The sequence below is a fragment of the Felis catus genome, chromosome C1, assembly GCF_018350175.1.
Source record: "Felis catus isolate Fca126 chromosome C1, F.catus_Fca126_mat1.0, whole genome shotgun sequence".
Taxonomy (NCBI): domain Eukaryota; kingdom Metazoa; phylum Chordata; class Mammalia; order Carnivora; family Felidae; genus Felis; species Felis catus.
The window spans coordinates 182,307,813-182,321,573 of record NC_058375.1 but is presented as its reverse complement, the minus strand read 5'-3'; the positions used below and the strand labels follow the sequence as shown (position 1 = coordinate 182,321,573).

Sequence of the window (13,761 nt, the reverse complement as noted above, 5' to 3'; positions counted from 1 at the left end):
AGGGGTTCGTTATGAATAACAACAGACACTCCTTTCCCTCAGGAAACGCCAAGGATTTTAAGAGCTTTGTGCCAAGAACATGAGACAAAGACCAAATATATCTTTTATTATACCACAACGAGGTAAATATATATTAATAGATTTTTCTGATGTTAAACAATTCTTACATTCTTGTATTTTGTATACTCAATTCACTTTGGCCTGCTAGTATTTCATTTAGGGTTTTCCCATTGTGAGAACGGCCTATAATTCTCCTTGTTCATATTGTCATTGTCTCATTTTATTAGCAAGTTTCATTTAGGTTTATTAATTAGTTGGGGATAATTTCCTCTTTTTTTAGTGTTAGGAAAAGTTTGTTTAAAATTAGAACATGTTCCTTGAATGTTTCATTCACATTTGGAAATTTCTGAGCTGATTTTACATTTTGAGAAATCTTTTAATTACTGATCCAGTTATGATAATGATTATATGATCATTCCGATTTTTTATTTCTTCTTAGTCTTTAGTTTTGGTAAGTTGCATTTTACTAGAAATTTGTCCACATCATTTAGGTTTTAAACATGTGGACGTAACATTATTCATAATGTTTTATCTTTTTTCTTTTTTTTAAAGTCTTTTCTTAAGTTTATTTATTTATTGAGAGAGAGAGAGCGCATGCACACCAGTGGGGGGGGGGGGGCAGAGAGAGAGGGAGAGAGAGAGAATCCCAAGCAGTTTCTGCAAGTCAGTTCAGAACCCAGTGTGGGGCTCAAACTCATAACTGTGAGATCATGACCTGAACCAAAGTCAGATGCTTAACTGACTGAGCCACCCAGGCACCCCTTCATAATGTCTTTTCTTATATTTTATTTTCTTTTAAGTGTTTATTTATTTATTTTGAAAGAGAAAGACAGAGTGAGCAAACCTGAGTGGGAGAGGGGCAGAGACAGAAGGAGAGAGAGAGAATTCCAAGCAGGCTCTACACTCAGCACGGAGCCTATGAAATCATGATCTGAGCTGAAATCAAGAGTCAGATGCTTAACCAACTGAGCCACCCAGGCACACCAGTTTTTTCTTCTATTTTAATATTTGCTGCAATTATGCTCCTCTTTTCAATCTTAATGTATTTTATTTTTGCTCAAAGTACCAAAGCAGAAGTTATAGCTTATGATTGAACGTAACTCTTGTTGTGAGGCCTGTGAGCCTTTAGATACTTAAGGATGGCACTAATTTCTGTCATTCACTCCACAGATGGGTGTGAAACTTGTTTTGAATGCCTTTTTTTTAATGGAGGTAGAGGGACATTCCAGAGGTTTCCACTGGGCTTCCCAGTATGATCGCTCTAAGATGACCCACAGACCAATGGCCCAGTGTGAGAGTTGTGCCACCAAACATGCCAATTCCAATTATACAGCCAGAGAGAAAAATCAGCCAATGTCAAAAGAACAAGAAATAAGTGTGACGATGAAATTAGTTGACAAGACTTTAGAACCATTGTTATAAGTATATTCAAGGATTAAAAGAAAAACATGAACACATTGAGAGAACAGAGAATCTCAACGGAAAAATGGAGTCTTTAAAAAAAGAGACTCAAATAGAAACTCTAGATCCAAAAGAATCAACATACAAAACGAAATAATCACAAGATAGGTTTAACACTGCAGAAACAAACAAAAAACAACTTGAAGACAGGACACAGGATCCATAAAAACTGAAGCACAGAGAGAAAGGGCTGAAAAAAGAGTGGACAGAGCCTCAGAAAGCTGTAGACAGATAAACAATCAGTATATATATAATTCAATTATCAGAGGGAAAGGTATTGATTGGAACATAGAGTTATTTCAAGCAATAGTGGTCAAATATTTTCCAAATTGTATGAAAAATGTAACCCAATGAAACTGGGGAATGTGAAGAAAGATAAACACAAAAATCATATCAAAACATACCTTTTCATCAAATGGCCAAAAATCTATAAAAAAGAGAAAATATTAAAAGCACCTAGGGGAAAGGGACATTACATGCAGGTGAGAATGCTGGCTTCTCACTAACAATGCAAGCCAGTAGCTGAGGACATTTTTGGCCCATCACTGGGACTACTTCAAGCCATGTGCACTAATTCAGAAATTCTGCATGTTGTTCTAATACAGAGAGGCTCTGTACGGTGCTACTTCTACTCAGCCCCTCATCTCCAAGTTTCTGTGTTAAATAAAACCAAATAGTAATCCAGGATCATACATTATAAGAATTATGCATCAGGTAGAAGATGATCTTGGATTTGTTTGAATTCATCATCAATGTGCTGTATGAGAGCATGCATGCCACTTAATGATATCTAAAACTACCCTTATCTAATAAGCTGATGTGTTTTTAGCGAAGGAATGTTAGTACAAAAAAATGGTTCTGTTAAATGGAAAATCAGTAGTATAAACAACTCACTTCAAAAAAATTGTAAGATTTATTTATGTATTTTTGAGAGAGAGAGAGAGAGAGAGCGAGCATGTGTCGGGAGGGGCAGAAAGACAGGAAAGAGAATCCCAGGCAGGTTCCTCACTGTCAGCACAGAGCCGGATGTGGGGTTTCAATTCACAAAACCGTGAGATCATTGCCTGAGCCGAGATCAAGAGTCTAGGCTTAACCAACAGAGTCACCCAGGTGCCCCTACAATAACTCACTTTCAAGCATCCTGAGAGAGGGATATCAAGCATGCAGATAAGAATACCAAGAAGAAAACAATAATGCAAGTTTAGAAAGTAGTGCAGGAAATGAGTTTATCAGGCTGCAGAAGTTAAAGCTCAGGAAAATCTTAGAAATATTGCTTCAAGATGAAGAGGTTTATATCACATGATTATTAAATATTTTATTGTAAGAGATTATTTAATGACAGGAAAAATGCTTGTGATATATGATTAAATACTAAAAGAGAATAGTCAGGGGCGCCTGGGTGGTGCAGTCGGTTAAGCGTCCGACTTCAGCCAGGTCACGATCTCGCGGTCCCCGAGTTCGAGCCCCGCGTCAGGCTCTGGGCTGATGGCTCAGAGCCTGGAGCCTGTTTCCGATTCTGTGTCTCCCTCTCTCTCTGCCCCTCCCCTGTTCATGCTCTGTCTCTCTCTGTCCCAAAAATAAATAAACGTTGAAAAAAAAAATTAAAAAAAAATAATTTGATTTTTGATTTAAAAGATTTGATTTAAAAGATTTGATTTTTTGGAGTAGTTTTAAGTTTACAGACAAATTGAGTGGGAAGTAGAAAGTTCCTGTATTCCTCCTAATCTCCCCATCCGATTTCCCCTATTATTAGTATTAGTATTAGTATAGCACATTTGTTACAGTGCTGAGCAAATATTGATATGATATGAACTAAAATTCATAGTTTCACTCTTTTCACAAATGTATCTACACCACCAGTACAGTATAGTTTGTTATTTTTGCAATTAAAGATAAAATTTTAAAAACAAAAATAGTGATTACTATATAAACTACAGTGATAAATATTTCAGACAATGTGATGAGCTGTTTTTTAGCTTCACTGAAAATAACTCTAAGAATTAATTTCTATTTATTGCTTCTACTAATAACACCAATGGCTTGACCTAGAAAAATATTATCTTTATCTATTAATTTATGTATGTATCCTTTGGGTCTAAGTAAGCAATTAATTTCACTGAGGTCATTCTTTTTCAAAATATGGAAATACTGGAAGATTTTTACATCTGCTCAATTACATGTCTAAACATTCCAGGTATGTTTGGGGGACACAATGAGTGGGAGGGTCAGGGAAGACTTTGTAGAGGAAGTGATAGTTGAATTGGGACCTAAAGAATAAGTAAGTAGAAATGGAAACAATATATACAAGGTAAAGAAAGGAGAATGTCATTCATGCAAACCATAATAGTTAATAAATTGGAAGATTATATTATGTGAATTCTTATTTTAAAGAAGAATAAAACATTGTTGGATATTTGAGCAAAACTTATTGATGGAGTGCTTTTGAATTGAGTTGGGATAAAGTGAGATAAAGATACAGAGGAAGAGTAGACTTAATCACATGTAGAGGATCACAATCTGAGTAGAGGTTCTATGTTGCACAATATAGAGACTCTGCAAAGGGAAAAGAGTTAAGGAAGGCAAGTCTGGATTGGTAAGGAAGAAGGAATTGATGGATAATCTTCTGAAATAGTTCGATGACACCAGACGAAGAGGGAATCATTCTGGATTATTTTAGTATTTTTTGCCTTTAGGTGTGCATATTGGACAGACTGAGAACCAACCAACCAAACAAACAAACAAACAACAATTAAAGACCCATGCAATTACCCAAGTGTTCAGAGCCTGGATTTAAAAAGTGGCAGTAGGGCTAGAAGGAAGGGATGATTGTAAGACATTTCTATAAAAAAGCAATAACATAAGATAAACTTGGACTTGGAGAACAAGGAGAAAACCAAGGTGAACTCAAGATACTGATCTTGGAAGATTGGCAAGGCTGCAGGTGAAATTGAAAAATTGGGGAAGAGAAGGTCAGTTTTGGACTGCTGGTTTGGGACAGTAGGGTAGTTAAATGGAAAAGTCATGTAGATACTTGGGCACAAGATAGAAGTATTCGAGTGAGAGAGAACATAGCAGGGAACAAAGACTCAGGAGTCATAAGCAGCAAGGTTGTATATGAAGCTTTAAAAGTAGATTAGCCATTGGCATGAGAACTGAGGGGAGAGAACACAAGTAAAGCTTAAAGGAATATCTACAAATGGACAGAAAAGGAAAAAGAGTGAGAAAAGTGTGAGAGAACTAGAAGAATGGGGCCAGGCAGTTGTGCAAGACTGGGAAGGAGATCATTTTAAGAAGGAAGTAATAGCAACATCAAATTCTGAAGAGTAGTTAAGAAAAATAAGAAGTGGGTTAAGGTCATTAGCAATATTAAAGCTATTTCAATGGACTGTGGAAACAGAAGTCAGATTATAGAAGATTCGCAAAGAGATCAAGCAGCAAGGAAATCGAAAATGGATCAAGTAAGTAAAGACCACCCACTTGATGACTTGGGATACGAAAGGAAGGAGAAATGCCATAGAGTTTAGAAGAAAATGTCAATTAAACATTTAATTTAGCAGCTAAGAGATTTGTGAATGATTAAAGGCAGAAGGGAAGGAGTCTGTTTCCATACTTTTTTCTGCATCTACTTTTTAAAAAACAGCCATTGCTTGAATATTCTTAAAAAAAAATACAGCTCCATGCAACTCTTTTAAGAATAATGTTGCTTCAGTTATTAGTATTTGAACGTACATTCCTGTATTGTCCTCTTGAAGTCTTGCCTAGGTGTTTCTTAGAGACAAGGTGGGGCCACCCTAAGGCGGAGTCACACTGCAAGTGGGTCACATCACAGAGCTGCTATGTAGTCAAGATTTAGGACTATGACTTTTCTGTGTTATGGTTTGAAACTTGGGGAACAGGTGCTCCATTTCATGCGTGCTTCTTTATCCTTCATGACCTTGAAAAGCATTCTAATTCTAGCTTTAGCAACCCTTTATTCTGCTGTTTGAATAATAAATGATAAAACATCATCTGTTTTAGTTCTGTGTATGTAAAAATGGAGTAGTGTGTGTTAATCTCAGAGTTTAATTTACAGCTGTCAGATTATCTTTCATTTTATGACCAATAATACAATTTGACTAAGGGGTTTGAAAAGAAAAAAGTCAGTTGCTGGTGATGAAAATGTTTATCGGAGAATCTATCTGCTATATTGTATCTGTAAATGATGGCCATTATATCATGGTAACTAATCTGTTCTAATTGGGAGTGAATAGTCAGCAAAAATTATTACATAAAGTTAAGCATAATATGTTATACTTCTTGGTTCTTTCTTTTTAAGAATCTGTAGTTTAAAGAAAGATAATTTTCAGATGCTGTCAGCAGAATGATTTAAACCATACCTACACATTTACCATGGATGAGTTCTATCGCCAAAATGCACGTGACAAGTAAGTTGAAGGAAAACTGACATGGAAATTCATCCACGTATGTACAGATGTCTGCTTCTGGGAGAGCCCTGCAAAATGGTTAAAGTGAAGCACTAACAAATATAGTATAGTAGCAACCATGCCTTATAAGAACCTACCTGGTTTGGGGAGACACATTTAGATGAAGGTTAAGTAGGAATGCAAGGCATGAATTGCCAGGTGATTGAATTGGATAAATATTATAGGTGTTTGGAAGGGTGAGTTCATTTAGGCTGGGAATGTCTGTTCAAGAAAGGATTTGAACTGGACCTTTATGGGGGTAGGAGATGAAATCTAGATTTGTGGAGGAAAAGAGGAAGTCATTCCTTTTAAGGAAAATAGTCCTCACCACACTTTCAGTGCTTCATCTCCTCTCTCTACTCACAAGCCCATAATAGGAGTAGTCGATCACCTGGTGAGGTCCTAGATTTGACTTGGTCATGTAGAGCCCAGGACAATACAGGTCTGATGACACATGAACTCTTGCAAGAATGCCTTGCAAATGTGGCCCAGGTCACATTCTGTACGTATCACCAACACTTGACAAATACTTTAGAGCACATAATCTATGAATGTATGATTTATAGGGTCAATTTAAAAAGCACTTCACATGGAAGGAAAAAGGAGGGCCCAGGGAACAGGGAGGGTCTGCTTTTTACCAGGAGCTTAAGTAGATGCTTTTCATACATTGTCTGAATCAGCCCCCAAACAATTCTCAAAGGTTGTGATCCCAAGAAGAAAATGATAGTTCAGAGATATAAAGTAACTTGTTTACCTTCACCAGTAGAGACAAAGTCAGGATGTTTTTGAGATATAATTGACATAAAACATTGTATTCATTTCAGTCTTCATATTACTTGATACATGTATATATTGTGAAATGATTATCAAAGTAAGCTTAGTTAATATCTATCCAAAGTGAGGATTCATACCAGCTGATTCCAGAAAACAGCCTCTTTTCCTATACCGTCCGCCTTCCCTAGAGGTAGAAAACACATTTCCCCCCTCTAATTACCAGAAGCATTTCAGTGTTGAAGTTATAAGGAAGAAGACTTCTAAGTAGTTACAAGGTCAAATAAAGTATTTGGTAGGCTAAGAATTGTTGGATGGGGTTCACACTCAACCTTTGATAGGGCAAAGAGGACGTCTTACAGTATGTTCTTTGGAAAGATTACCAAAGTAAATAAAGAGAAAGTATTCTAGCTGCCCCAGGCAATCATGAAAAGGCTACATATCTATGTGATTACCTAGCAAAGTCAAACATTTTATTGGGCATGTAAAAAGTCCAGAGTGAAGTCAGTGCCAACGACCTTTAAGCCACCTAAAAACACTGAGCGTGTTGAAGTACAGCACATTTTCAAAGTCCATAGACATAAAGTCAAGAGTACAGTTTTTGACACTTTGGCTTACAATGAATATATTACCAGAATTCTTAGGGAGGAAGAACTAATGTTTCTCCAAATAAAAATTAACTGATTTTTATATTATTACTCCACACTGTCCAAGAAAAAAAGAACTAAGATATCGTGTGAAAAGATACCATATCACAAGCATATACAAAATAGCCTTTTAGTAAAATCTGGTTTAGCAAACAAATCAAGTTACTTTCCAAACGTGTAATTTATTTAAGACTTATTTCTTGATGATTGCAAAAGTATCAAAATTTAAAATATTCTATGATTCTATGGTCAAAGAGCACTTCTATAGGAAAAAAGTTCATTTTTTTCTCTCTGGTTTGCAGGTGAATATATCTCCCTCTAGTGTTCAAAGAAATAGAATGCACCCATTTGTGTTTCTCCAGATCTGGTTGTGATTAGTCGAAGGTCATTGTGTGGTAATAAAACAGCATCATTATTTGTTTTTATGGGAATTGGTCCATATATAGCTCAGTATTTTCACAAACAAATACCACATGCATGAATTGTCAACCACATTTTGTAGGGTTCCTTTTGCATCTGAGATATCTGTTGTAACTCTAACTTTGTACTTGCATAACTCTTTGTTAAAGGGTCAACAAAATATGTAATTTTTTAAATTGCAAGTTTCCAGAAAGAGAAAACAAGAGACTTGGGGCCTGATCCTTGGATCACCTTTCGTTCTGTTTCTATTTACAGTCTCTTGTTTGATGATTTCATCTAATCTCATGGCTTCTATTACCATCTATCTATGGATGAACTTCCAGCCTACACCTTGACCAGAGCTATACCCAGAGTTGTACAGCTCCCTATCTCAACATCTTCCTTGGACATCTAACAGACATCTCAAACTTAACATATTAGAAAATGAAGTTTTTTCTTTTCTTGTACCTTCCATCTACCAAGTAGCTCAGCCAACAAAAAAACCTAAAAGCCATTTTACCATATTCTTATTCCTTATATCTGGTCCATCAACAAATCCTATCAGGTTCCTCCCCGCCCAAAATATATCCCTGATGTGTTCCTTCTCTTCATTTCCATCACTTCCCCCAAGTTTAAGCCACCATTGTTATTTCCCTGACCTACTTCAGTAGGCACCTAATTGGCCTTCCTGCTTCCTTTCTTGCCCCATTTCAATTTATGGTTTCTTTGCCTTATTAAAATAAGATCCTTCCTCACTATGTTCCTGGCTTTGAATGTGTCAAGTTTATTCTTACATTCAGGTCTGAGTCTTACTACCTCACCTGCTTCCTGGGAAACACATTCCGGACATCACTGAAGGGCTGACTTCTTTTGTCATTGAAGTCGCAGCTCAAATTTCTCCTCCTATGAGAGGCTTTCTTTGACTGCAGTCTCTCCTGTTACCCCATTTCATTTTATTCACTTTTTGCATTTATTTTAATCATCTGAAATAAACAAAATGCTCTTTTCTTGCTAATTTTCAATTTCTTTCTCCTAGAATAGAAGCTGGGATCTTGGCTGCATCCTCTCTCTCCCATGCCTAGACCAGTGCCTGGCCCACAGCAGGTGTTCAAGAAATATTTGTCAACTAAGCAAGATAAGGAAGATAAGGAGGAGTATAGGTTCACAAAGAGAAAAGGGAATGGGCAGAGAAAAGAATACCAGATGCTGGACTCTGCTTTAAGTTGTACACTCAATTTTTTCAACCTCATACCATGACCCACAAAAATAAAAAGCTGCCACGTTGCTTAAAAGGAGCACGTATAACATATCAGCACTTTTCCCTTCTACACAAGCTACGGTTTCAAAAGAAGGGGGTAAAGAAAATAAGTAGTAACAAATTACAACACAACAAGTCAAAACTCAGCAGCTTATACAATATACTTTACCGGAAAATAAATTTCTGATAAAAAAAATTTCCTTAGAACCAGCACAAATTTGGGCATAATATCCTTAAGCAAGCATTTGGTTCATGTGTAATAAAATCACTAAAAAACAAAACAAAACAAAAAACCCACCCAGGTGCCCCTGCTCAGCCAGTTAAGCTACGGACTCTTGATTTAGGCTCAGGTTATGATCTCATGATTAGCGAGTTCGAGCCCCACATAGGGCTGCACGCTGACAGCGTGAAGCCTGCTTAAGATTCTCTGTCTCCCTCTCTTGCCCCTGCCCCATCACTCACTCTCTCTCTCTCTCTCTCTCTCTCTCAAAATATATAAACAAAAGTTTTTTAAAAGAGAAAAAAACCCACCCAAACCATTAGAGAAAACACAAAATCATACATGCAGCTGAAATGGACACCTAGGGAACCAAAATATCAGCAAGTCAATTTCTGTTCTCCATTTGGTCTTTTATAGTTGGTTAACAGTTTCTTTTCCCAGATAACTTCTCTTAAAGTGCACTTCCAGGTCACCTGGGTGGCTCAGTTGGTTGAACATCCGACTTTGGCTTAGGTCACGATCTCACGGTTTGTGAGTTCGAGCCTTATATCAGCTCTGTGCTGACTGCTCGGAGCCTGGAGCCTGCTTCAGATTCTGGGTCTCCCTCTCCCTGCCCCTTCCCTGCCCACACTCTGTCTCTTTTTCAAAAATAAATTAAAAAACATTAAAAAAATTTAAAGTGAACTTCCATATTTTTAGATTAATAATTCAAAAGCATACATATATCTCTACCCAAGTTAAACACTATGTGCATAAGGGAATCTTTCAAGGAGATAAGTAATAGAGTGATAAAGTGCCTTTCTATAATTTGAGAGATCCAATGGTCTAACACGTCGAAGCTAAAATTCATTCCTAACGATTTTTGAAATGTATCGGATTTTGTCAGGGTTTTGACTGGTGAGGACAGGGGATGACATCTCGGCTGTGGTCTTGTTGGTGATAGTACTGATTACTATCAGTATATTTTACTGACAGTATATATTACACAGTATATATTACTATAGTACTGTGAGAATTACTAGGGAAATTCAGTCCCAGGAGTGACATTTCTCTTGATTGACAGGGATCACAATAAGGGACAAATACGAAAGAATTGTCTGCCAATTTTTATAAAACTGTTTTTTCTTCCATAACTCTGGCAAAGGTGCCCCGCAGAAGACACGTTTGTTTGTTTATTTATTTTTAAAGGGTAGAAATATTGCTTTATTTGAGAAACTTACATCCAAATTACTTCTACGTGCTTTCAAAAATCCTAACGAGCATCCAAGAAGAAAACATACACAGCTCTCACAACAATAAGAACAAAAAACTAGGGTTGACGATTGCCCCAGATGACATTTCCTAAAAGAAAAATATATTAACCTTTCTTTTTTTGAGTCAGGGTAAGTGAAATGCACACGTAATAAATAACATTTTCTTACTTTTACAGGGAGTAAAGGCTGTGATCATGTTTTTTATGAATATTAAATATGAAATACAAAATCCACTCTTCTGAGCAAGATGAGGAAAAAAACCCATTCTTTAACATTTTAGTTCTAATGCAATGAGAATGGAACCAAAGGTTTATTGAATCCGACTTTTCGATTCATATACTGCCTGTCCTTCCTCTTCTGAGACACATTTATGGCATAGGCATTTATTTACAGAGCCGTCCACCTTTTTCCCTCTTGTGGAGTCCAAAGAGGCAAATCCCATTAACTTCACCATTTCGATTTCTTCCTCTGTTTTGCCCTCTAAGCCTCAGTAATCTGACGTTCTTTGCTCTTTGTTTCTTTTGTTTCTTTTCCTCATCTCTTCTTTCTTTTAGTGGAGAAGGGGAAGGAGATGTGGATCTGTGCCGTCTTGGGGATCTGGAGCCTCTTCTGTGCGGAGATCCAGAGCGGCTCCGTCGAGGATCTCTCTCCCGGGACCGGGACCTTTCTCGGCGCCTGGGTTCTCTCTTACGAGATGTGGACCGGGACCGCCTGCGCTCCCTCCGTGGAGAACGGCTGCGGTTACGACCCATGGGGAATCGTCAGAAGACAAGTTCAGAAACAAGATTCTGTGAATGAGCAAGTGACCACCCAGAGGAGCTAGAAATGGAGGTCTAGCAGAAAAAACGTAGAAAGTCAGAACACTGGATGGTTGTTCGTTTCTACTATGACTTTTGCGGTGGAGTGAACGGACGGTGAGAACAGCAGAGGATGGAAGGAGGAAAATCTGCAGATGGGGAAAAGGGTGGAAAGTGAATGGGCCTTTTCAGGGTCATCCCTGTCCAGACGGTTGCTGTGAATCCATCTGTCCCCTGCTGGCCTGTTTGTGTGGACCAGTGCTCTGCAAGAAGCAATCCAGTTGATGTTGGCTTTCTATCAAGAATGCCAAATTCCTTTTAAATACCTGGGAACTGCTGGGAACAGTTCTATTGGCAGCACACGGGCAGCCACTTAAACCAATCCCACCTTCACATCTCGTGGTTAGCATCGCCTGTGGTGTAAGCCCTCCAGCTAATGTTTTGGCTTTTCATGCTTTTACCTTTTAAGTAGGTTTTTGTTTCTTTTTGGCTGAAGAATCAACTTTCTAGTATTCTACTGGCTTTCAGATCTTTTCACTGTACCCCTGGGCTACAAAAACACACTATATCTTCAACCCATTCTTGGAACTCTACCCCTACCTCCAGGATTTTACTGTAATTTATCTCCTTGAAGGCTCTGTTTCTACGTGGGATTTTCCATTCTTCCACGTTCCAAGTTCAGGAGATGGGGTCTACAATATTTATCATCTGTTTTCCAGCAAAGAGTTCTTACTAATTTTAGGCTCATAACATCTTCTCTCCTACTTGATTCATTGAGGACTTCAGCTCACAGTTTTCCCCTCCACTCTGCTTACCTCAGCATCCGTGGGAACAGCTATAGCCTTACCTAAAGTGAAACTTCTTAATCAAGCTTAGTTCCTTGACCTTTCATGACCAAAGTCCTTCGCTACAGGCACCCATTTCCATGGCCACATGGGGGACGGTGTCAATGCCTGGAATTGCACTTCTGAAATCGCAGCGTCAATACCCTCACTCCTATTCTTTCTGCTTCAACAGTAGTTTCTCCCGCCACGTCTCTCTCTCACTGAGATGCCCACCTATCCTATTTAAAAGCTCCTTTATTGCCACTGAATAGCCTTTTCTTCCTTTATTGATTTTAGGTTCTGAGGTTCTTAATTTCAACTTCACTCTTTTCAGAGTCTCCATTCTCTTGCTCTGTTGTTGTTGAAAGAGGTCATCAAAGGGCCACAAACTGGACCCAGGCATCTGGAGGCTCCTTTTAGCCCCCCTCCCCCACCTTGGAATGCACGTTCTGACCATGTTTTCCATGCTTTCTGCAGCTGACACCGTTTTCAAGGATGCCAAATGAGGGAGCAATCTGCTATTGAGCCCATCTGGATGTGACTGAACCTTGTTAAGGCCTCTATATAAACTGAAGATTCTAGCGGGTGGGTGGGTGTGGAAGTCTGTTCGTCTTATGGCTGCGGAAAAACAAGTCTAGTATGTAAGTTCCCTTGCATGTGAAATCTGTCACCTACCAATCTGGGATGACGTGCCTCTTCCCTGTGTGGGGGCCAGTTTGTGAGCCAATAGTTATCCTTCTGTCATACCAGCCTGGGAAATGTGTCATATGTTGGTTTTCTTTGAACCTGAGCCTGGTCTGTTGAATGTCTTTGGAGTTCAGATTTTTGTCACTACTAATTCGGAGGCTTCAACTTCAAATGATCTTTCCTGTATGTCCTTGATCACTTCCATTCTCTCTGCTTTCCTGCCAAGTAGTTATCTTAAAACTTCATTCTGCTCCAATTTTTCACTAACCCCTGACTCCTATCTTTCTTCTTTTTCTTTTTAAATGTTTTTATTCATTTTTGAAAGAGAGAGCATGAGCAGGGGAGGGGCAGAGAGAGAGAAGGAGACACACAGTCTGAAGCAGCTCCAGGCTCTGAGCTGTCAGCACAGAGCCCAATGTGGGGCTCAAACCCACAAACTGAGATCATGACCTGGGTTGAAGTCAGAAGCTTAACCGACTGAGACACCCAGGCGCCCCCCATTTTTTCTTAATTGGTGTATAATTAACATGCACTGTTAGGTTAGCTTCAGGTGTAAAACATTTATTGAACGATTCCATGCATTACTCTGTGCTCATCACGGGAAGCAGAGTCACTATCTGTCACCGTACAACATTATTCCAATATTGTTGACTATATTCCCCATGCTCTTTCGTCTCCATGACTTACTTTATAACTGGTAGTTTGTACCTATTAATTCACTTTATTTCACCCATCCTCCCATCACCCTTCCTTCCGGCAACCGCCAGTTTGCTCTCAGTATTAAGAGTCTACTTTTTGGTTTGTTTCTTCATTTGTTCTGTTTTTTAGATTCCACATAAAGTGAAATCCTATAGTATTTATCTTCCTCATTGTACTTAGCATAATCTCTTCTAGGTCCATCCATGCTGTCACAGATGGCAA

The 13,761-nt window shown here is 38.4% G+C and overlaps 1 protein-coding gene and 1 pseudogene across 1 annotated transcript in view; one reads left to right on the top strand and one right to left on the bottom strand.

The window, feature by feature from the left end:
* Window positions 1-9,861: 9,861 nt before the first annotated feature.
* LOC123379225 lies at window positions 9,862-12,669 on the bottom strand (annotated as a pseudogene).
* Window positions 12,670-12,749: 80 nt separating this feature from the next.
* Window positions 12,750-13,761, top strand: part of DNAH7 (dynein axonemal heavy chain 7) — a 265,373-nt gene continuing 264,361 nt past the window's right edge. The window contains exon 1 of the mRNA XM_045034170.1: window positions 12,750-12,794. The gene's annotated coding sequence lies outside the window, so the exon portion shown is untranslated. The remainder of the gene's footprint in view (window positions 12,795-13,761) is intronic.